Below are 23,983 nucleotides of genomic sequence, written 5' to 3'. Positions count from 1 at the left end.
ATCAACAGCAGCATAACTAGTATTAAAATAGTAATGAGTTTTTATTAATGCATATATTCACATTAAATCTTGAATCTAAAGTCTAAAGGTGTCAAAACTAGATTTAGGTTAGGTTAGGTTAGAACATGAATACGAGGGGTGCCCGGCCACAGGCCGGGCACTTGGGTTCAGTTCAGTCAAAAATTATATATTATTTACTATTATTTATATTTGAATGAGAATGAAAAATAGCAATTATTTTGAATAGTTTTCAGAATGAGACAGACGGGTGTGGTAGGGTAAAATCTCCAATTTAAAGTTCTCTTATTGCGTATATGTTATGTGTGTTTGCATAGTAGTTTACTATAATGGTAAGCGGTTCGTGTAACGATCTTGCGCGTCTATATTTACAAGTGTGTGGGCAGTTCGTGTATTGATTATTCGATGACAGGACCTCGTAAGAGTCCCGTATCGTTATTTTTCGTCACTACCTACCCGTACCTCCCCCCCCGTGCAGGGAGTGGGTAATTTGCGCGCCTGCTGCCTTCCTTGGATGTGGTAGCAGTTTCTCAGGCTCCCTCACCGGAATCGAACCCTGATTCCCCGTTACCCGCGACAGACAATGGTAGTCGCAGAAACTCATTCCGATTACGAGACCTCGTAAGAGTCCCGTATCGTTATTTTTCGTCACTACCTACCCCCCTACCTCCCCCCGTGCGGGGTACAATATTGATATGATATTAAAAAAATACCATTAATAAATAACATAATAAAAGACCACCACTTTTATAGAGACATAACGCCACATAATTATAAAAAGTATAGTGTGTGGATCTAATCAACCACCACTGGCACCAGACCCTCAATGCCCTTTAATTTTACCTCGTTAAAATATTTAAAGTGTACTCATTCCGATTGCGAGACCTCGTAAGAGTCCCGTATCGTTATTTTTCGTCACTACCTACCCGTACCTCCCCCCTGTGCGGGGTACAATATTGATATGATATTAAAATAATACCATTAATAAATAACATAATAAAAGACCACCACTTTTATAGAGACATAACGCCACTGTGTGGCGCCGCCATCAGTCTCCTTAGACTCGGTACTTTGTCGTCGCCGTCGACTTCGCACCTTCGCCCCATATAGTAGTGGCGCGGCGCGACGGGCCTAATGTGTAAGTGAAAAAAAAAAAAAAAAATTAAATTAATTGTTATTTTACAATATCTTCTAATATGAATAAGAGTACTTTGTATTGGTACGTTTTGTTTTTTGTTTTTTTTTTTTTAAACGGAACTGAACCTAAGTGACCGGCCTGCGGCCGGGCACCCGTCTTATTCATGTTCTAACCTAACCTAAACTATCCAAACCTTTTAAAACTAGTTTGGATTCCTTTAGACCTCAGCCCACCGGCAACTACGACTAACTAAACACTGATCTAGCTATCTGGCTTTCATCAGTTTTTATTAATGCATATATTCACATTAAATCTTGAATCTAAAGTCTAAAGGTGTCAAAACTAGATTTAGGTTAGGTTAGGTTAGAACATGAATACGAGGGGTGCCCGGCCACAGGCCGGGCACTTGGGTTCAGTTCAGTCAAAAATTATATATTATTTACTATTATTTATATTTGAATGAGAATGAAAAATAGCAATTATTTTGAATAGTTTTCAGAATGAGACAGACGGGTGTGGTAGGGTAAAATCTCCAATTTAAAGTTCTCTTATTGCGTATATGTTATGTGTGTTTGCATAGTAGTTTACTATAATGGTAAGCGGTTCGTGTAACGATCTTGCGCGTCTATATTTACAAGTGTGTGGGCAGTTCGTGTATTGATTATTCGATGACGGGACCTCGTAAGAGTCCCGTATCGTTATTTTTCGTCACTACCTACCCGTACCTCCCCCCCCGTGCAGGGAGTGGGTAATTTGCGCGCCTGCTGCCTTCCTTGGATGTGGTAGCAGTTTCTCAGGCTCCCTCACCGGAATCGAACCCTGATTCCCCGTTACCCGCGACAGACAATGGTAGTCGCAGAAACTCATTCCGATTACGAGACCTCGTAAGAGTCCCGTATCGTTATTTTTCGTCACTACCTACCCCCCCCTACCTCCCCCCGTGCGGGGTACAATATTGATATGATATTAAAAAAATACCATTAATAAATAACATAATAAAAGACCACCACTTTTATAGAGACATAACGCCACATAATTATAAAAAGTATAGTGTGTGGATCTAATCAACCACCACTGGCACCAGACCCTCAATGCCCTTAAATTTTACCTCGTTAAAATATTTAAAGTGTACTCATTCCGATTGCGAGACCTCGTAAGAGTCCCGTATCGTTATTTTTCGTCACTACCTACCCGTACCTCCCCCCTGTGCGGGGTACAATATTGATATGATATTAAAATAATACCATTAATAAATAACATAATAAAAGACCACCACTTTTATAGAGACATAACGCCACTGTGTGGCGCCGCCATCAGTCTCCTTAGACTCGGTACTTTGTCGTCGCCGTCGACTTCGCACCTTCGCCCCATATAGTAGTGGCGCGGCGCGACGGGCCTAATGTGTAAGTGAAAAAAAAAAAAAAAATTAAATTAATTGTTATTTTACAATATCTTCTAATATGAATAAGAGTACTTTGTATTGGTACGTTTTGTTTTTTGTTTTTTTTTTTTTAAACGGAACTGAACCTAAGTGACCGGCCTGCGGCCGGGCACCCGTCTTATTCATGTTCTAACCTAACCTAAACTATCCAAACCTTTTAAAACTAGTTTGGATTCCTTTAGACCTCAGCCCACCGGCAACTACGACTAACTAAACACTGATCTAGCTATCTGGCTTTCATCAGTTTTTATTAATGCATATATTCACATTAAATCTTGAATCTAAAGTCTAAAGGTGTCAAAACTAGATTTAGGTTAGGTTAGGTTAGAACATGAATACGAGGGGTGCCCGGCCACAGGCCGGGCACTTGGGTTCAGTTCAGTCAAAAATTATATATTATTTACTATTATTTATATTTGAATGAGAATGAAAAATAGCAATTATTTTGAATAGTTTTCAGAATGAGACAGACGGGTGTGGTAGGGTAAAATCTCCAATTTAAAGTTCTCTTATTGCGTATATGTTATGTGTGTTTGCATAGTAGTTTACTATAATGGTAAGCGGTTCGTGTAACGATCTTGCGCGTCTATATTTACAAGTGTGTGGGCAGTTCGTGTATTGATTATTCGATGACGGGACCTCGTAAGAGTCCCGTATCGTTATTTTTCGTCACTACCTACCCGTACCTCCCCCCCCGTGCAGGGAGTGGGTAATTTGCGCGCCTGCTGCCTTCCTTGGATGTGGTAGCAGTTTCTCAGGCTCCCTCACCGGAAACGAACCCTGATTCCCCGTTACCCGCGACAGACAATGGTAGTCGCAGAAACTCATTCCGATTACGAGACCTCGTAAGAGTCCCGTATCGTTATTTTTCGTCACTACCTACCCCCCCCTACCTCCCCCCGTGCGGGGTACAATATTGATATGATATTAAAAAAATACCATTAATAAATAACATAATAAAAGACCACCACTTTTATAGAGACATAACGCCACATAATTATAAAAAGTATAGTGTGTGGATCTAATCAACCACCACTGGCACCAGACCCTCAATGCCCTTAAATTTTACCTCGTTAAAATATTTAAAGTGTACTCATTCCGATTGCGAGACCTCGTAAGAGTCCCGTATCGTTATTTTTCGTCACTACCTACCCGTACCTCCCCCCTGTGCGGGGTACAATATTGATATGATATTAAAATAATACCATTAATAAATAACATAATAAAAGACCACCACTTTTATAGAGACATAACGCCACTGTGTGGCGCCGCCATCAGTCTCCTTAGACTCGGTACTTTGTCGTCGCCGTCGACTTCGCACCTTCGCCCCATATAGTAGTGGCGCGGCGCGACGGGCCTAATGTGTAAGTGAAAAAAAAAAAAAAAAATTAAATTAATTGTTATTTTACAATATCTTCTAATATGAATAAGAGTACTTTGTATTGGTACGTTTTGTTTTTTGTTTTTTTTTTTTTAAACGGAACTGAACCTAAGTGACCGGCCTGCGGCCGGGCACCCGTCTTATTCATGTTCTAACCTAACCTAACCTATCCAAACCTTTTAAAACTAGTTTGGATTCCTTTAGACCTCAGCCCACCGGCAACTACGACTAACTAAACACTGATCTAGCTATCTGGCTTTCATCAGTTTTTATTAATGCATATATTCACATTAAATCTTGAATCTAAAGTCTAAAGGTGTCAAAACTAGATTTAGGTTAGGTTAGGTTAGAACATGAATACGAGGGGTGCCCGGCCACAGGCCGGGCGGGCACTTGGGTTCAGTTCAGTCAAAAATTATATATTATTTACTATTATTTATATTTGAATGAGAATGAAAAATAGCCATTATTTTGAATAGTTTTCAGAATGAGACAGACGGGTGTGGTAGGGTAAAATCTCCAATTTAAAGTTCTCTTATTGCGTATATGTTATGTGTGTTTGCATAGTAGTTTACTATAATGGTAAGCGGTTCGTGTAACGATCTTGCGCGTCTATATTTACAAGTGTGTGGGCAGTTCGTGTATTGATTATTCGATGACGGGACCTCGTAAGAGTCCCGTATCGTTATTTTTCGTCACTACCTACCCGTACCTCCCCCCCCGTGCAGGGAGTGGGTAATTTGCGCGCCTGCTGCCTTCCTTGGATGTGGTAGCAGTTTCTCAGGCTCCCTCACCGGAATCGAACCCTGATTCCCCGTTACCCGCGACAGACAATGGTAGTCGCAGAAACTCATTCCGATTACGAGACCTCGTAAGAGTCCCGTATCGTTATTTTTCGTCACTACCTACCCCCCTACCTCCCCCCGTGCGGGGTACAATATTGATATGATATTAAAAAAATACCATTAATAAATAACATAATAAAAGACCACCACTTTTATAGAGACATAACGCCACATAATTATAAAAAGTATAGTGTGTGGATCTAATCAACCACCACTGGCACCAGACCCTCAATGCCCTTAAATTTTACCTCGTTAAAATATTTAAAGTGTACTCATTCCGATTGCGAGACCTCGTAAGAGTCCCGTATCGTTATTTTTCGTCACTACCTACCCGTACCTCCCCCCTGTGCGGGGTACAATATTGATATGATATTAAAATAATACCATTAATAAATAACATAATAAAAGACCACCACTTTTATAGAGACATAACGCCACTGTGTGGCGCCGCCATCAGTCTCCTTAGACTCGGTACTTTGTCGTCGCCGTCGACTTCGCACCTTCGCCCCATATAGTAGTGGCGCGGCGCGACGGGCCTAATGTGTAAGTGAAAAAAAAAAAAAAAAATTAAATTAATTGTTATTTTACAATATCTTCTAATATGAATAAGAGTACTTTGTATTGGTACGTTTTGTTTTTTGTTTTTTTTTTTTTAAACGGAACTGAACCTAAGTGACCGGCCTGCGGCCGGGCACCCGTCTTATTCATGTTCTAACCTAACCTAAACTATCCAAACCTTTTAAAACTAGTTTGGATTCCTTTAGACCTCAGCCCACCGGCAACTACGACTAACTAAACACTGATCTAGCTATCTGGCTTTCATCAGTTTTTATTAATGCATATATTCACATTAAATCTTGAATCTAAAGTCTAAAGGTGTCAAAACTAGATTTAGGTTAGGTTAGGTTAGAACATGAATACGAGGGGTGCCCGGCCACAGGCCGGGCACTTGGGTTCAGTTCAGTCAAAAATTATATATTATTTACTATTATTTATATTTGAATGAGAATGAAAAATAGCAATTATTTTGAATAGTTTTCAGAATGAGACAGACGGGTGTGGTAGGGTAAAATCTCCAATTTAAAGTTCTCTTATTGCGTATATGTTATGTGTGTTTGCATAGTAGTTTACTATAATGGTAAGCGGTTCGTGTAACGATCTTGCGCGTCTATATTTACAAGTGTGTGGGCAGTTCGTGTATTGATTATTCGATGACGGGACCTCGTAAGAGTCCCGTATCGTTATTTTTCGTCACTACCTACCCGTACCTCCCCCCCCGTGCAGGGAGTGGGTAATTGGCGCGCCTGCTGCCTTCCTTGGATGTGGTAGCAGTTTCTCAGGCTCCCTCACCGGAATCGAACCCTGATTCCCCGTTACCCGCGACAGACAATGGTAGTCGCAGAAACTCATTCCGATTACGAGACCTCGTAAGAGTCCCGTATCGTTATTTTTCGTCACTACCTACCCCCCCCTACCTCCCCCCGTGCGGGGTACAATATTGATATGATATTAAAAAAATACCATTAATAAATAACATAATAAAAGACCACCACTTTTATAGAGACATAACGCCACATAATTATAAAAAGTATAGTGTGTGGATCTAATCAACCACCACTGGCACCAGACCCTCAATGCCCTTAAATTTTACCTCGTTAAAATATTTAAAGTGTACTCATTCCGATTGCGAGACCTCGTAAGAGTCCCGTATCGTTATTTTTCGTCACTACCTACCCGTACCTCCCCCCTGTGCGGGGTACAATATTGATATGATATTAAAATAATACCATTAATAAATAACATAATAAAAGACCACCACTTTTATAGAGACATAACGCCACTGTGTGGCGCCGCCATCAGTCTCCTTAGACTCGGTACTTTGTCGTCGCCGTCGACTTCGCACCTTCGCCCCATATAGTAGTGGCGCGGCGCGACGGGCCTAATGTGTAAGTGAAAAAAAAAAAAAAAATTAAATTAATTGTTATTTTACAATATCTTCTAATATGAATAAGAGTACTTTGTATTGGTACGTTTTGTTTTTTGTTTTTTTTTTTTTAAACGGAACTGAACCTAAGTGACCGGCCTGCGGCCGGGCACCCGTCTTATTCATGTTCTAACCTAACCTAACCTATCCAAACCTTTTAAAACTAGTTTGGATTCCTTTAGACCTCAGCCCACCGGCAACTACGACTAACTAAACACTGATCTAGCTATCTGGCTTTCATCAGTGCATCAACAGCAGCATAACTAGTATTAAAATAGTAATGAGTTTTTATTAATGCATATATTCACATTAAATCTTGAATCTAAAGTCTAAAGGTGTCAAAACTAGATTTAGGTTAGGTTAGGTTAGAACATGAATACGAGGGGTGCCCGGCCACAGGCCGGGCGGGCACTTGGGTTCAGTTCAGTCAAAAATTATATATTATTTACTATTATTTATATTTGAATGAGAATGAAAAATAGCAATTATTTTGAATAGTTTTCAGAATGAGACAGACGGGTGTGGTAGGGTAAAATCTCCAATTTAAAGTTCTCTTATTGCGTATATGTTATGTGTGTTTGCATAGTAGTTTACTATAATGGTAAGCGGTTCGTGTAACGATCTTGCGCGTCTATATTTACAAGTGTGTGGGCAGTTCGTGTATTGATTATTCGATGACGGGACCTCGTAAGAGTCCCGTATCGTTATTTTTCGTCACTACCTACCCGTACCTCCCCCCCCGTGCAGGGAGTGGGTAATTTGCGCGCCTGCTGCCTTCCTTGGATGTGGTAGCAGTTTCTCAGGCTCCCTCACCGGAATCGAACCCTGATTCCCCGTTACCCGCGACAGACAATGGTAGTCGCAGAAACTCATTCCGATTACGAGACCTCGTAAGAGTCCCGTATCGTTATTTTTCGTCACTACCTACCCCCCTACCTCCCCCCGTGCGGGGTACAATATTGATATGATATTAAAAAAATACCATTAATAAATAACATAATAAAAGACCACCACTTTTATAGAGACATAACGCCACATAATTATAAAAAGTATAGTGTGTGGATCTAATCAACCACCACTGGCACCAGACCCTCAATGCCCTTAAATTTTACCTCGTTAAAATATTTAAAGTGTACTCATTCCGATTGCGAGACCTCGTAAGAGTCCCGTATCGTTATTTTTCGTCACTACCTACCCGTACCTCCCCCCTGTGCGGGGTACAATATTGATATGATATTAAAATAATACCATTAATAAATAACATAATAAAAGACCACCACTTTTATAGAGACATAACGCCACTGTGTGGCGCCGCCATCAGTCTCCTTAGACTCGGTACTTTGTCGTCGCCGTCGACTTCGCACCTTCGCCCCATATAGTAGTGGCGCGGCGCGACGGGCCTAATGTGTAAGTGAAAAAAAAAAAAAAAAATTAAATTAATTGTTATTTTACAATATCTTCTAATATGAATAAGAGTAACTTTGTATTGGTACGTTTTGTTTTTTGTTTTTTTTTTTTTAAACGGAACTGAACCTAAGTGACCGGCCTGCGGCCGGGCACCCGTCTTATTCATGTTCTAACCTAACCTAACCTATCCAACCTTTTAAAACTAGTTTGGATTCCTTTAGACCTCAGCCCACCGGCAACTACGACTAACTAAACACTGATCTAGCTATCTGGCTTTCATCAGTTTTTATTAATGCATATATTCACATTAAATCTTGAATCTAAAGTCTAAAGGTGTCAAAACTAGATTTAGGTTAGGTTAGGTTAGAACATGAATACGAGGGGTGCCCGGCCACAGGCCGGGCACTTGGGTTCAGTTCAGTCAAAAATTATATATTATTTACTATTATTTATATTTGAATGAGAATGAAAAATAGCAATTATTTTGAATAGTTTTCAGAATGAGACAGACGGGTGTGGTAGGGTAAAATCTCCAATTTAAAGTTCTCTTATTGCGTATATGTTATGTGTGTTTGCATAGTAGTTTACTATAATGGTAAGCGGTTCGTGTAACGATCTTGCGCGTCTATATTTACAAGTGTGTGGGCAGTTCGTGTATTGATTATTCGATGACGGGACCTCGTAAGAGTCCCGTATCGTTATTTTTCGTCACTACCTACCCGCACCTCCCCCCCCGTGCAGGGAGTGGGTAATTTGCGCGCCTGCTGCCTTCCTTGGATGTGGTAGCAGTTTCTCAGGCTCCCTCACCGGAATCGAACCCTGATTCCCCGTTACCCGCGACAGACAATGGTAGTCGCAGAAACTCATTCCGATTACGAGACCTCGTAAGAGTCCCGTATCGTTATTTTTCGTCACCTACCTACCCCCCTACCTCCCCCCGTGCGGGGTACAATATTGATATGATATTAAAAAAATACCATTAATAATTAACATAATAAAAGACCACCACTTTTATAGAGACATAACGCCACATAATTATAAAAAGTATAGTGTGTGGATCTAATCAACCACCACTGGCACCAGACCCTCAATGCCCTTAAATTTTACCTCGTTAAAATATTTAAAGTGTACTCATTCCGATTGCGAGACCTCGTAAGAGTCCCCGTATCGTTATTTTTCGTCACTACCTACCCGTACCTCCCCCCTGTGCGGGGTACAATATTGATATGATATTAAAATAATACCATTAATAAATAACATAATAAAAGACCACCACTTTTATAGAGACATAACGCCACTGTGTGGCGCCGCCATCAGTCTCCTTAGACTCGGTACTTTGTCGTCGCCGTCGACTTCGCACCTTCGCCCCATATAGTAGTGGCGCGGCGCGACGGGCCTAATGTGTAAGTGAAAAAAAAAAAAAAAATTAAATTAATTGTTATTTTACAATATCTTCTAATATGAATAAGAGTAACTTTGTATTGGTACGTTTTGTTTTTTGTTTTTTTTTTTTAAACGGAACTGAACCTAAGTGACCGGCCTGCGGCCGGGCACCCGTCTTATTCATGTTCTAACCTAACCTAACCTATCCAAACCTTTTAAAACTAGTTTGGATTCCTTTAGACCTCAGCCCACCGGCAACTACGACTAACTAAACACTGATCTAGCTATCTGGCTTTCATCAGTGCATCAACAGCAGCATAACTAGTATTAAAATAGTAATGAGTTTTTATTAATGCATATATTCACATTAAATCTTGAATCTAAAGTCTAAAGGTGTCAAAACTAGATTTAGGTTAGGTTAGGTTAGAACATGAATACGAGGGGTGCCCGCCACAGGCCGGGCACTTGGGTTCAGTTCAGTCAAAAATTATATATTATTTACTATTATTTATATTTGAATGAGAATGAAAAATAGCAATTATTTTGAATAGTTTTCAGAATGAGACAGACGGGTGTGGTAGGGTAAAATCTCCAATTTAAAGTTCTCTTATTGCGTATATGTTATGTGTGTTTGCATAGTAGTTTACTATAATGGTAAGCGGTTCGTGTAACGATCTTGCGCGTCTATATTTACAAGTGTGTGGGCAGTTCGTGTATTGATTATTCGATGACGGGACCTCGTAAGAGTCCGTATCGTTATTTTTCGTCACTACCTACCCGTACCTCCCCCCCCGTGCAGGGAGTGGGTAATTTGCGCGCCTGCTGCCTTCCTTGGATGTGGTAGCAGTTTCTCAGGCTCCCTCACCGGAATCGAACCCTGATTCCCCGTTACCCGCGACAGACAATGGTAGTCGCAGAAACTCATTCCGATTACGAGACCTCGTAAGAGTCCCGTATCGTTATTTTTCGTCCACTACCTACCCCCCTACCTCCCCCCGTGCGGGGTACAATATTGATATGATATTAAAAAAATACCATTAATAAATAACATAATAAAAGACCACCACTTTTATAGAGACATAACGCCACATAATTATAAAAAGTATAGTGTGTGGATCTAATCAACCACCACTGGCACCAGACCCTCAATGCCCTTAATTTTACCTCGTTAAAATATTTTAAAGTGTACTCATTCCGATTGCGAGACCTCGTAAGAGTCCCGTATCGTTATTTTTCGTCACTACCTACCCGTACCTCCCCCCCTGTGCGGGGTACAATATTGATATGATATTAAAATAATACCATTAATAAATAACATAATAAAAGACCACACTTTTATAGAGAACATAACGCCACTGTGTGGCGCCGCCATCAGTCTCCTTAGACTCGGTACTTTGTCGTCGCCGTCGACTTCGCACCTTCGCCCCATATAGTAGTGGCGCGGCGCGATGGGGCCTAATGTGTAAGTGAAAAAAAAAAAAAAAAATTAAATTAATTGTTATTTTACAATATCTTCTAATATGAATAAGAGTACTTTGTATTGGTACGTTTTGTTTTTTTGTTTTTTTTTTTTTAAACGGAACTGAACCTAAGTGACCGGCCTGCGGCCGGGCACCCGTCTTATTCATGTTCTAACCTAACCTAACCTATCCAAACCTTTTAAAACTAGTTTGGATTCCTTTAGACCTCAGCCCACCGGCAACTACGACTAACTAAACACTGATCTAGCTATCTGGCTTTCATCAGTGCATCAACAGCAGCATAACTAGTATTAAAATAGTAATGAGTTTTTATTAATGCATATATTCACATTAAATCTTGAATCTAAAGTCTAAAGGTGTCAAAACTAGATTTAGGTTAGGTTAGGTTAGAACATGAATACGAGGGGTGCCCGGCCACAGGCCGGGCACTTGGGTTCAGTTCAGTCAAAATTATATATTATTTACTATTATTTATATTTGAATGAGAATGAAAAATAGCAATTATTTTGAATAGTTTTCAGAATGAGACAGACGGGTGTGGTAGGGTAAAATCTCCAATTTAAAGTTCTCTTATTGCGTATATGTTATGTGTGTTTGCATAGTAGTTTACTATAATGGTAAGCGGTTCGTGTAACGATCTTGCGCGTCTATATTTACAAGTGTGTGGGCAGTTCGTGTATTGATTATTCGATGACGGGACCTCGTAAGAGTCCCGTATCGTTATTTTTCGTCACTACCTACCCGTACCTCCCCCCCCGTGCAGGGAGTGGGTAATTTGCGCGGCCTGCTGCCTTCCTTGGATGTGGTAGCAGTTTCTCAGGCTCCCTCACCGGAATCGAACCCTGATTCCCCGTTACCCGCGACAGACAATGGTAGTCGCAGAAACTCATTCCGATTACGAGACCTCGTAAGAGTCCCCGTATCGTTATTTTTCGTCACTACCTACCCCCCTACCCGTGCGGGGTACAATATTGATATGATATTAAAAAAATACCATTAATAAATAACATAATAAAAGACCACCACTTTTATAGAGACATAACGCCACATAATTATAAAAAGTATAGTGTGTGGATCTAATCAACCACCACTGGCACCAGACCCTCAATGCCCTTAAATTTTACCTCGTTAAAATATTTAAAGTGTACTCATTCCGATTGCGAGACCTCGTAAGAGTCCCGTATCGTTATTTTTCGTCACTACCTACCCGTACCTCCCCCCTGTGCGGGGTACAATATTGATATGATATTAAAATAATACCATTAATAAATAACATAATAAAAGACCACCACTTTTATAGAGACATAACGCCACTGTGTGGCGCCGCCATCAGTCTCCTTAGACTCGGTACTTTGTCGTCGCCGTCGACTTCGCACCTTCGCCCCATATAGTAGTGGCGCGGCGCGACGGGCCTAATGTGTAAGTGAAAAAAAAAAAAAAAAATTAAATTAATTGTTATTTTACAATATCTTCTAATATGAATAAGAGTACTTTGTATTGGTACGTTTTGTTTTTTGTTTTTTTTTTTTTAAACGGAACTGAACCTAAGTGACCGGCCTGCGGCCGGGCACCCGTCTTATTCATGTTCTAACCTAACCTAAACTATCCAAACCTTTTAAAACTAGTTTGGATTCCTTTAGACCTCAGCCCACCGGCAACTACGACTAACTAAACACTGATCTAGCTATCTGGCTTTCATCAGTTTTTATTAATGCATATATTCACATTAAATCTTGAATCTAAAGTCTAAAGGTGTCAAAACTAGATTTAGGTTAGGTTAGGTTAGAACATGAATACGAGGGGTGCCCGGCCACAGGCCGGGCACTTGGGTTCAGTTCAGTCAAAAATTATATATTATTTACTATTATTTATATTTGAATGAGAATGAAAAATAGCAATTATTTTGAATAGTTTTCAGAATGAGACAGACGGGTGTGGTAGGGTAAAATCTCCAATTTAAAGTTCTCTTATTGCGTATATGTTATGTGTGTTTGCATAGTAGTTTACTATAATGGTAAGCGGTTCGTGTAACGATCTTGCGCGTCTATATTTACAAGTGTGTGGGCAGTTCGTGTATTGATTATTCGATGACGGGACCTCGTAAGAGTCCCGTATCGTTATTTTTCGTCACTACCTACCCGTACCTCCCCCCCCGTGCAGGGAGTGGGTAATTTGCGCGCCTGCTGCCTTCCTTGGATGTGGTAGCAGTTTCTCAGGCTCCCTCACCGGAATCGAACCCTGATTCCCCGTTACCCGCGACAGACAATGGTAGTCGCAGAAACTCATTCCGATTACGAGACCTCGTAAGAGTCCCGTATCGTTATTTTTCGTCACTACCTACCCCCCCCTACCTCCCCCCGTGCGGGGTACAATATTGATATGATATTAAAAAAATACCATTAATAAATAACATAATAAAAGACCACCACTTTTATAGAGACATAACGCCACATAATTATAAAAAGTATAGTGTGTGGATCTAATCAACCACCACTGGCACCAGACCCTCAATGCCCTTAAATTTTACCTCGTTAAAATATTTAAAGTGTACTCATTCCGATTGCGAGACCTCGTAAGAGTCCCGTATCGTTATTTTTCGTCACTACCTACCCGTACCTCCCCCCTGTGCGGGGTACAATATTGATATGATATTAAAATAATACCATTAATAAATAACATAATAAAAGACCACCACTTTTATAGAGACATAACGCCACTGTGTGGCGCCGCCATCAGTCTCCTTAGACTCGGTACTTTGTCGTCGCCGTCGACTTCGCACCTTCGCCCCATATAGTAGTGGCGCGGCGCGACGGGCCTAATGTGTAAGTGAAAAAAAAAAAAAAAAATTAAATTAATTGTTATTTTACAATATCTTCTAATATGAATAAGAGTACTTTGTATTGGTACGTTTTGTTTTTTGTTTTTTTTTTTTAAACGGAACTGAACCTAAGTGACCGGCCTGCGGCCGGGCACCCGTCTTATTCATGTTCTAACCTAACCTAACCTATCCAAACCTTTTAAAACTAGTTTGGATTCCTTTAGACCTCAGCCCACCGGCAACTACGACTAACTAAACACTGATCTAGCTATCTGGCTTTCATCAGTGCATCAACAGCAGCATAACTAGTATTAAAATAGTAATGAGTTTTTATTAATGCATATATTCACATTAAATCTTGAATCTAAAGTCTAAAGGTGTCAAAACTAGATTTAGGTTAGGTTAGGTTAGAACATGAATACGAGGGGTGCCCGGCCACAGGCCGGGCACTTGGGTTCAGTTCAGTCAAAAATTATATATTATTTACTATTATTTATATTTGAATGAGAATGAAAAATAGCAATTATTTTGAATAGTTTTCAGAATGAGACAGACGGGTGTGGTAGGGTAAAATCTCCAATTTAAAGTTCTCTTATTGCGTATATGTTATGTGTGTTTGCATAGTAGTTTACTATAATGGTAAGCGGTTCGTGTAACGATCTTGCGCGTCTATATTTACAAGTGTGTGGGCAGTTCGTGTATTGATTATTCGATGACGGGACCTCGTAAGAGTCCCGTATCGTTATTTTTCGTCACTACCTACCCGTACCTCCCCCCCCGTGCAGGGAGTGGGTAATTTGCGCGCCTGCTGCCTTCCTTGGATGTGGTAGCAGTTTCTCAGGCTCCCTCACCGGAATCGAACCCTGATTCCCCGTTACCCGCGACAGACAATGGTAGTCGCAGAAACTCATTCCGATTACGAGACCTCGTAAGAGTCCCGTATCGTTATTTTTCGTCACTACCTACCCCCCCCCTACCTCCCCCCGTGCGGGGTACAATATTGATATGATATTAAAAAAATACCATTAATAAATAACATAATAAAAGACCACCACTTTTATAGAGACATAACGCCACATAATTATAAAAAGTATAGTGTGTGGATCTAATCAACCACCACTGGCACCAGACCCTCAATGCCCTTAAATTTTACCTCGTTAAAATATTTAAAGTGTACTCATTCCGATTGCGAGACCTCGTAAGAGTCCCGTATCGTTATTTTTCGTCACTACCTACCCGTACCTCCCCCCTGTGCGGGGTACAATATTGATATGATATTAAAATAATACCATTAATAAATAACATAATAAAAGACCACCACTTTTATAGAGACATAACGCCACTGTGTGGCGCCGCCATCAGTCTCCTTAGACTCGGTACTTTGTCGTCGCCGTCGACTTCGCACCTTCGCCCCATATAGTAGTGGCGCGGCGCGACGGGCCTAATGTGTAAGTGAAAAAAAAAAAAAAAAATTAAATTAATTGTTATTTTACAATATCTTCTAATATGAATAAGAGTACTTTGTATTGGTACGTTTTGTTTTTTGTTTTTTTTTTTTTAAACGGAACTGAACCTAAGTGACCGGCCTGCGGCCGGGCACCCGTCTTATTCATGTTCTAACCTAACCTAACCTATCCAAACCTTTTAAAACTAGTTTGGATTCCTTTAGACCTCAGCCCACCGGCAACTACGACTAACTAAACACTGATCTAGCTATCTGGCTTTCATCAGTGCATCAACAGCAGCATAACTAGTATTAAAATAGTAATGAGTTTTTATTAATGCATATATTCACATTAAATCTTGAATCTAAAGTCTAAAGGTGTCAAAACTAGATTTAGGTTAGGTTAGGTTAGAACATGAATACGAGGGGTGCCCGGCCACAGGCCGGGCACTTGGGTTCAGTTCAGTCAAAAATTATATATTATTTACTATTATTTATATTTGAATGAGAATGAAAAATAGCAATTATTTTGAATAGTTTTCAGAATGAGACAGACGGGTGTGGTAGGGTAAAATCTCCAATTTAAAGTTCTCTTATTGCGTATATGTTATGTGTGTTTGCATAGTAGTTTACTATAATGGTAAGCGGTTCGTGTAACGATCTTGCGCGTCTATATTTACAAGTGTGTGGGCAGTTCGTGTATTGATTATTCGATGACGGGACCTCGTAAGAGTCCCGTATCGTTATTTTTCGTCACTACCTACCCGTACCTCCCCCCCCGTGCGGGGTACAATATTGATATGATATTAAAAAAATACCATTAATAAATAACATAATAAAAGACCACCACTTTTATAGAGACATAACGCCACATAATTATAAAAAGTATAGTGTGTGGATCTAATCAACCACCACTGGCACCAGACCCTCAATGCCCTTTAATTTTACCTCGTTAAAATATTTAAAGTGTACTCATTCCGATTGCGAGACCTCGTAAGAGTCCCGTATCGTTATTTTTCGTCACTACCTACCCGTACCTCCCCCCTGTGCGGGGTACAATATTGATATGATATTAAAATAATACCATTAATAAATAACATAATAAAAGACCACCACTTTTATAGAGACATAACGCCACTGTGTGGCGCCGCCATCAGTCTCCTTAGACTCGGTACTTTGTCGTCGCCGTCGACTTCGCACCTTCGCCCCATATAGTAGTGGCGCGGCGCGACGGGCCTAATGTGTAAGTGAAAAAAAAAAAAAAATTAAATTAATTGTTATTTTACAATATCTTCTAATATGAATAAGAGTACTTTGTATTGGTACGTTTTGTTTTTTGTTTTTTTTTTTTAAACGGAACTGAACCTAAGTGACCGGCCTGCGGCCGGGCACCCGTCTTATTCATGTTCTAACCTAACCTAACCTATCCAAACCTTTTAAAACTAGTTTGGATTCCTTTAGACCTCAGCCCACCGGCAACTACGACTAACTAAACACTGATCTAGCTATCTGGCTTTCATCAGTGCATCAACAGCAGCATAACTAGTATTAAAATAGTAATGAGTTTTTATTAATGCATATATTCACATTAAATCTTGAATCTAAAGTCTAAAGGTGTCAAAACTAGATTTAGGTTAGGTTAGGTTAGAACATGAATACGAGGGGTGCCCGGCCACAGGCCGGGCACTTGGGTTCAGTTCAGTCAAAAATTATATATTATTTACTATTATTTATATTTGAATGAGAATGAAAAATAGCAATTATTTTGAATAGTTTTCAGAATGAGACAGACGGGTGTGGTAGGGTAAAATCTCCAATTTAAAGTTCTCTTATTGCGTATATGTTATGTGTGTTTGCATAGTAGTTTACTATAATGGTAAGCGGTTCGTGTAACGATCTTGCGCGTCTATATTTACAAGTGTGTGGGCAGTTCGTGTATTGATTATTCGATGACGGGACCTCGTAAGAGTCCCGTATCGTTATTTTTCGTCACTACCTACCCCCCCCTACCTCCCCCCGTGCGGGGTACAATATTGATATGATATTAAAAAAATACCATTAATAAATAACATAATAAAAGACCACCACTTTTATAGAGACATAACGCCACATAATTATAAAAAGTATAGTGTGTGGATCTAATCAACCACCACTGGCACCAGACCCTCAATGCCCTTTAATTTTACCTCGTTAAAATATTTAAAGTGTACTCATTCCGATTGCGAGACCTCGTAAGAGTCCCGTATCGTTATTTTTCGTCACTACCTACCCGTACCTCCCCCCTGTGCGGGGTACAATATTGATATGATATTAAAATAATACCATTAATAAATAACATAATAAAAGACCACCACTTTTATAGAGACATAACGCCACTGTGTGGCGCCGCCATCAGTCTCCTTAGACTCGGTACTTTGTCGTCGCCGTCGACTTCGCACCTTCGCCCCATATAGTAGTGGCGCGGCGCGACGGGCCTAATGTGTAAGTGAAAAAAAAAAAAAAAATTAAATTAATTGTTATTTTACAATATCTTCTAATATGAATAAGAGTACTTTGTATTGGTACGTTTTGTTTTTTGTTTTTTTTTTTTTAAACGGAACTGAACCTAAGTGACCGGCCTGCGGCCGGGCACCCGTCTTATTCATGTTCTAACCTAACCTAACCTATCCAAACCTTTTAAAACTAGTTTGGATTCCTTTAGACCTCAGCCCACCGGCAACTACGACTAACTAAACACTGATCTAGCTATCTGGCTTTCATCAGTGCATCAACAGCAGCATAACTAGTATTAAAATAGTAATGAGTTTTTATTAATGCATATATTCACATTAAATCTTGAATCTAAAGTCTAAAGGTGTCAAAACTAGATTTAGGTTAGGTTAGGTTAGAACATGAATACGAGGGGTGCCCGGCCACAGGCCGGGCACTTGGGTTCAGTTCAGTCAAAAATTATATATTATTTACTATTATTTATATTTGAATGAGAATGAAAAATAGCAATTATTTTGAATAGTTTTCAGAATGAGACAGACGGGTGTGGTAGGGTAAAATCTCCAATTTAAAGTTCTCTTATTGCGTATATGTTATGTGTGTTTGCATAGTAGTTTACTATAATGGTAAGCGGTTCGTGTAACGATCTTGCGCGTCTATATTTACAAGTGTGTGGGCAGTTCGTGTATTGATTATTCGATGACGGGACCTCGTAAGAGTCCCGTATCGTTATTTTTCGTCACTACCTACCCGTACCTCCCCCCCCGTGCGGGGTACAATATTGATATGATATTAAAAAAATACCATTAATAAATAACATAATAAAAGACCACCACTTTTATAGAGACATAACGCCACATAATTATAAAAAGTATAGTGTGTGGATCTAATCAACCACCACTGGCACCAGACCCTCAATGCCCTTTAATTTTACCTCGTTAAAATATTTAAAGTGTACTCATTCCGATTGCGAGACCTCGTAAGAGTCCCGTATCGTTATTTTTCGTCACTACCTACCCGTACCTCCCCCCTGTGCGGGGTACAATATTGATATGATATTAAAATAATACCATTAATAAATAACATAATAAAAGACCACCACTTTTATAGAGACATAACGCCACTGTGTGGCGCCGCCATCAGTCTCCTTAGACTCGGTACTTTGTCGTCGCCGTCGACTTCGCACCTTCGCCCCATATAGTAGTGGCGCGGCGCGACGGGCCTAATGTGTAAGTGAAAAAAAAAAAAAAAATTAAATTAATTGTTATTTTACAATATCTTCTAATATGAATAAGAGTACTTTGTATTGGTACGTTTTGTTTTTTGTTTTTTTTTTTTTAAACGGAACTGAACCTAAGTGACCGGCCTGCGGCCGGGCACCCGTCTTATTCATGTTCTAACCTAACCTAACCTATCCAAACCTTTTAAAACTAGTTTGGATTCCTTTAGACCTCAGCCCACCGGCAACTACGACTAACTAAACACTGATCTAGCTATCTGGCTTTCATCAGTGCATCAACAGCAGCATAACTAGTATTAAAATAGTAATGAGTTTTTATTAATGCATATATTCACATTAAATCTTGAATCTAAAGTCTAAAGGTGTCAAAACTAGATTTAGGTTAGGTTAGGTTAGAACATGAATACGAGGGGTGCCCGGCCACAGGCCGGGCACTTGGGTTCAGTTCAGTCAAAAATTATATATTATTTACTATTATTTATATTTGAATGAGAATGAAAAATAGCAATTATTTTGAATAGTTTTCAGAATGAGACAGACGGGTGTGGTAGGGTAAAATCTCCAATTTAAAGTTCTCTTATTGCGTATATGTTATGTGTGTTTGCATAGTAGTTTACTATAATGGTAAGCGGTTCGTGTAACGATCTTGCGCGTCTATATTTACAAGTGTGTGGGCAGTTCGTGTATTGATTATTCGATGACGGGACCTCGTAAGAGTCCCGTATCGTTATTTTTCGTCACTACCTACCCCCCCCTACCTCCCCCCGTGCGGGGTACAATATTGATATGATATTAAAAAAATACCATTAATAAATAACATAATAAAAGACCACCACTTTTATAGAGACATAACGCCACATAATTATAAAAAGTATAGTGTGTGGATCTAATCAACCACCACTGGCACCAGACCCTCAATGCCCTTTAATTTTACCTCGTTAAAATATTTAAAGTGTACTCATTCCGATTGCGAGACCTCGTAAGAGTCCCGTATCGTTATTTTTCGTCACTACCTACCCGTACCTCCCCCCTGTGCGGGGTACAATATTGATATGATATTAAAATAATACCATTAATAAATAACATAATAAAAGACCACCACTTTTATAGAGACATAACGCCACTGTGTGGCGCCGCCATCAGTCTCCTTAGACTCGGTACTTTGTCGTCGCCGTCGACTTCGCACCTTCGCCCCATATAGTAGTGGCGCGGCGCGACGGGCCTAATGTGTAAGTGAAAAAAAAAAAAAAAAATTAAATTAATTGTTATTTTACAATATCTTCTAATATGAATAAGAGTACTTTGTATTGGTACGTTTTGTTTTTTGTTTTTTTTTTTTTAAACGGAACTGAACCTAAGTGACCGGCCTGCGGCCGGGCACCCGTCTTATTCATGTTCTAACCTAACCTAACCTATCCAAACCTTTTAAAACTAGTTTGGATTCCTTTAGACCTCAGCCCACCGGCAACTACGACTAACTAAACACTGATCTAGCTATCTGGCTTTCATCAGTGCATCAACAGCAGCATAACTAGTATTAAAATAGTAATGAGTTTTTATTAATGCATATATTCACATTAAATCTTGAATCTAAAGTCTAAAGGTGTCAAAACTAGATTTAGGTTAGGTTAGGTTAGAACATGAATACGAGGGGTGCCCGGCCACAGGCCGGGCACTTGGGTTCAGTTCAGTCAAAAATTATATATTATTTACTATTATTTATATTTGAATGAGAATGAAAAATAGCAATTATTTTGAATAGTGTTCAGAATGAGACAGACGGGTGTGGTAGGGTAAAATCTCCAATTTAAAGTTCTCTTATTGCGCATATGTTATGTGTGTTTGCATAGTAGTTTACTATAATGGTAAGCGGTTCGTGTAACGATCTTGCGCGTCTATATTTACAAGTGTGTGGGCAGTTCGTGTATTGATTATTCGATGACGGGACCTCGTAAGAGTCCCGTATCGTTATTTTTCGTCACTACCTACCCGTACCTCCCCCCCCGTGCGGGGTACAATATTGATATTATATTAAAAAAATACCATTAATAAATAACATAATAAAAGACCACCACTTTTATAGAGACATAACGCCACATAATTATAAAAAGTATAGTGTGTGGATCTAATCAACCACCACTGGCACCAGACCCTCAATGCCCTTTAATTTTACCTCGTTAAAATATTTAAAGTGTACTCATTCCGATTGCGAGACCTCGTAAGAGTCCCGTATCGTTATTTTTCGTCACTACCTACCCGTACCTCCCCCCTGTGCGGGGTACAATATTGATATGATATTAAAATAATACCATTAATAAATAACATAATAAAAGACCATCACTTTTATAGAGACATAACGCCACTGTGTGGCGCCGCCATCAGTCTCCTTAGACTCGGTACTTTGTCGTCGCCGTCGACTTCGCACCTTCGCCCCATATAGTAGTGGCGCGGCGCGACGGGCCTAATGTGTAAGTGAAAAAAAAAAAAAAAATTAAATTAATTGTTATTTTACAATATCTTCTAATATGAATAAGAGTACTTTGTATTGGTACGTTTTGTTTTTTGTTTTTTTTTTTTTAAACGGAACTGAACCTAAGTGACCGGCCTGCGGCCGGGCACCCGTCTTATTCATGTTCTAACCTAACCTAACCTATCCAAACCTTTTAAAACTAGTTTGGATTCCTTTAGACCTCAGCCCACCGGCAACTACGACTAACTAAACACTGATCTAGCTATCTGGCTTTCATCAGTGCATCAACAGCAGCATAACTAGTATTAAAATAGTAATGAGTTTTTATTAATGCATATATTCACATTAAATCTTGAATCTAAAGTCTAAAGGTGTCAAAACTAGATTTAGGTTAGGTTAGGTTAGAACATGAATACGAGGGGTGCCCGGCCACAGGCCGGGCACTTGGGTTCAGTTCAGTCAAAAATTATATATTATTTACTATTATTTATATTTGAATGAGAATGAAAAATAGCAATTATTTTGAATAGTTTTCAGAATGAGACAGACGGGTGTGGTAGGGTAAAATCTCCAATTTAAAGTTCTCTTATTGCGTATATGTTATGTGTGTTTGCATAGTAGTTTACTATAATGGTAAGCGGTTCGTGTAACGATCTTGCGCGTCTATATTTAAAAGTGTGTGGGCAGTTCGTGTATTGATTATTCGATGACGGGACCTCGTAAGAGTCCCGTATCGTTATTTTTCGTCACTACCTACCCGTACCTCCCCCCCCGTGCAGGGAGTGGGTAATTTGCGCGCCTGCTGCCTTCCTTGGATGTGGTAGCAGTTTCTCAGGCTCCCTCACCGGAATCGAACCCTGATTCCCCGTTACCCGCGACAGACAATGGTAGTCGCAGAAACTCATTCCGATTACGAGACCTCGTAAGAGTCCCGTATCGTTATTTTTCGTCACTACCTACCCCCCCCTACCTCCCCCCGTGCGGGGTACAATATTGATATGATATTAAAAAAATACCATTAATAAATAACATAATAAAAGACCACCACTTTTATAGAGACATAACGCCACATAATTATAAAAAGTATAGTGTGTGGATCTAATCAACCACCACTGGCACCAGACCCTCAATGCCCTTTAATTTTACCTCGTTAAAATATTTAAAGTGTACTCATTCCGATTGCGAGACCTCGTAAGAGTCCCGTATCGTTATTTTTCGTCACTACCTACCCGTACCTCCCCCCTGTGCGGGGTACAATATTGATATGATATTAAAATAATACCATTAATAAATAACATAATAAAAGACCACCACTTTTATAGAGACATAACGCCACTGTGTGGCGCCGCCATCAGTCTCCTTAGACTCGGTACTTTGTCGTCGCCGTCGACTTCGCACCTTCGCCCCATATAGTAGTGGCGCGGCGCGACGGGCCTAATGTGTAAGTGAAAAAAAAAAAAAAAAATTAAATTAATTGTTATTTTACAATATCTTCTAATATGAATAAGAGTACTTTGTATTGGTACGTTTTGTTTTTTGTTTTTTTTTTTTTAAACGGAACTGAACCTAAGTGACCGGCCTGCGGCCGGGCACCCGTCTTATTCATGTTCTAACCTAACCTAAACTATCCAAACCTTTTAAAACTAGTTTGGATTCCTTTAGACCTCAGCCCACCGGCAACTACGACTAACTAAACACTGATCTAGCTATCTGGCTTTCATCAGTTTTTATTAATGCATATATTCACATTAAATCTTGAATCTAAAGTCTAAAGGTGTCAAAACTAGATTTAGGTTAGGTTAGGTTAGAACATGAATACGAGGGGTGCCCGGCCACAGGCCGGGCACTTGGGTTCAGTTCAGTCAAAAATTATATATTATTTACTATTATTTATATTTGAATGAGAATGAAAAATAGCAATTATTTTGAATAGTTTTCAGAATGAGACAGACGGGTGTGGTAGGGTAAAATCTCCAATTTAAAGTTCTCTTATTGCGTATATGTTATGTGTGTTTGCATAGTAGTTTACTATAATGGTAAGCGGTTCGTGTAACGATCTTGCGCGTCTATATTTACAAGTGTGTGGGCAGTTCGTGTATTGATTATTCGATGACGGGACCTCGTAAGAGTCCCGTATCGTTATTTTTCGTCACTACCTACCCGTACCTCCCCCCCCGTGCAGGGAGTGGGTAATTTGCGCGCCTGCTGCCTTCCTTGGATGTGGTAGCAGTTTCTCAGGCTCCCTCACCGGAATCGAACCCTGATTCCCCGTTACCCGCGACAGACAATGGTAGTCGCAGAAACTCATTCCGATTACGAGACCTCGTAAGAGTCCCGTATCGTTATTTTTCGTCACTACCTACCCCCCCCTACCTCCCCCCGTGCGGGGTACAATATTGATATGATATTAAAAAAATACCATTAATAAATAACATAATAAAAG

Source organism: Pararge aegeria, chromosome 4 (assembly GCF_905163445.1).
Source record: "Pararge aegeria chromosome 4, ilParAegt1.1, whole genome shotgun sequence".
Classification (NCBI taxonomy): Eukaryota; Metazoa; Arthropoda; class Insecta; order Lepidoptera; family Nymphalidae; genus Pararge; species Pararge aegeria.
The sequence above is the reverse complement of the archived record's forward strand: the minus strand, read 5'-3'. Positions refer to the sequence as shown.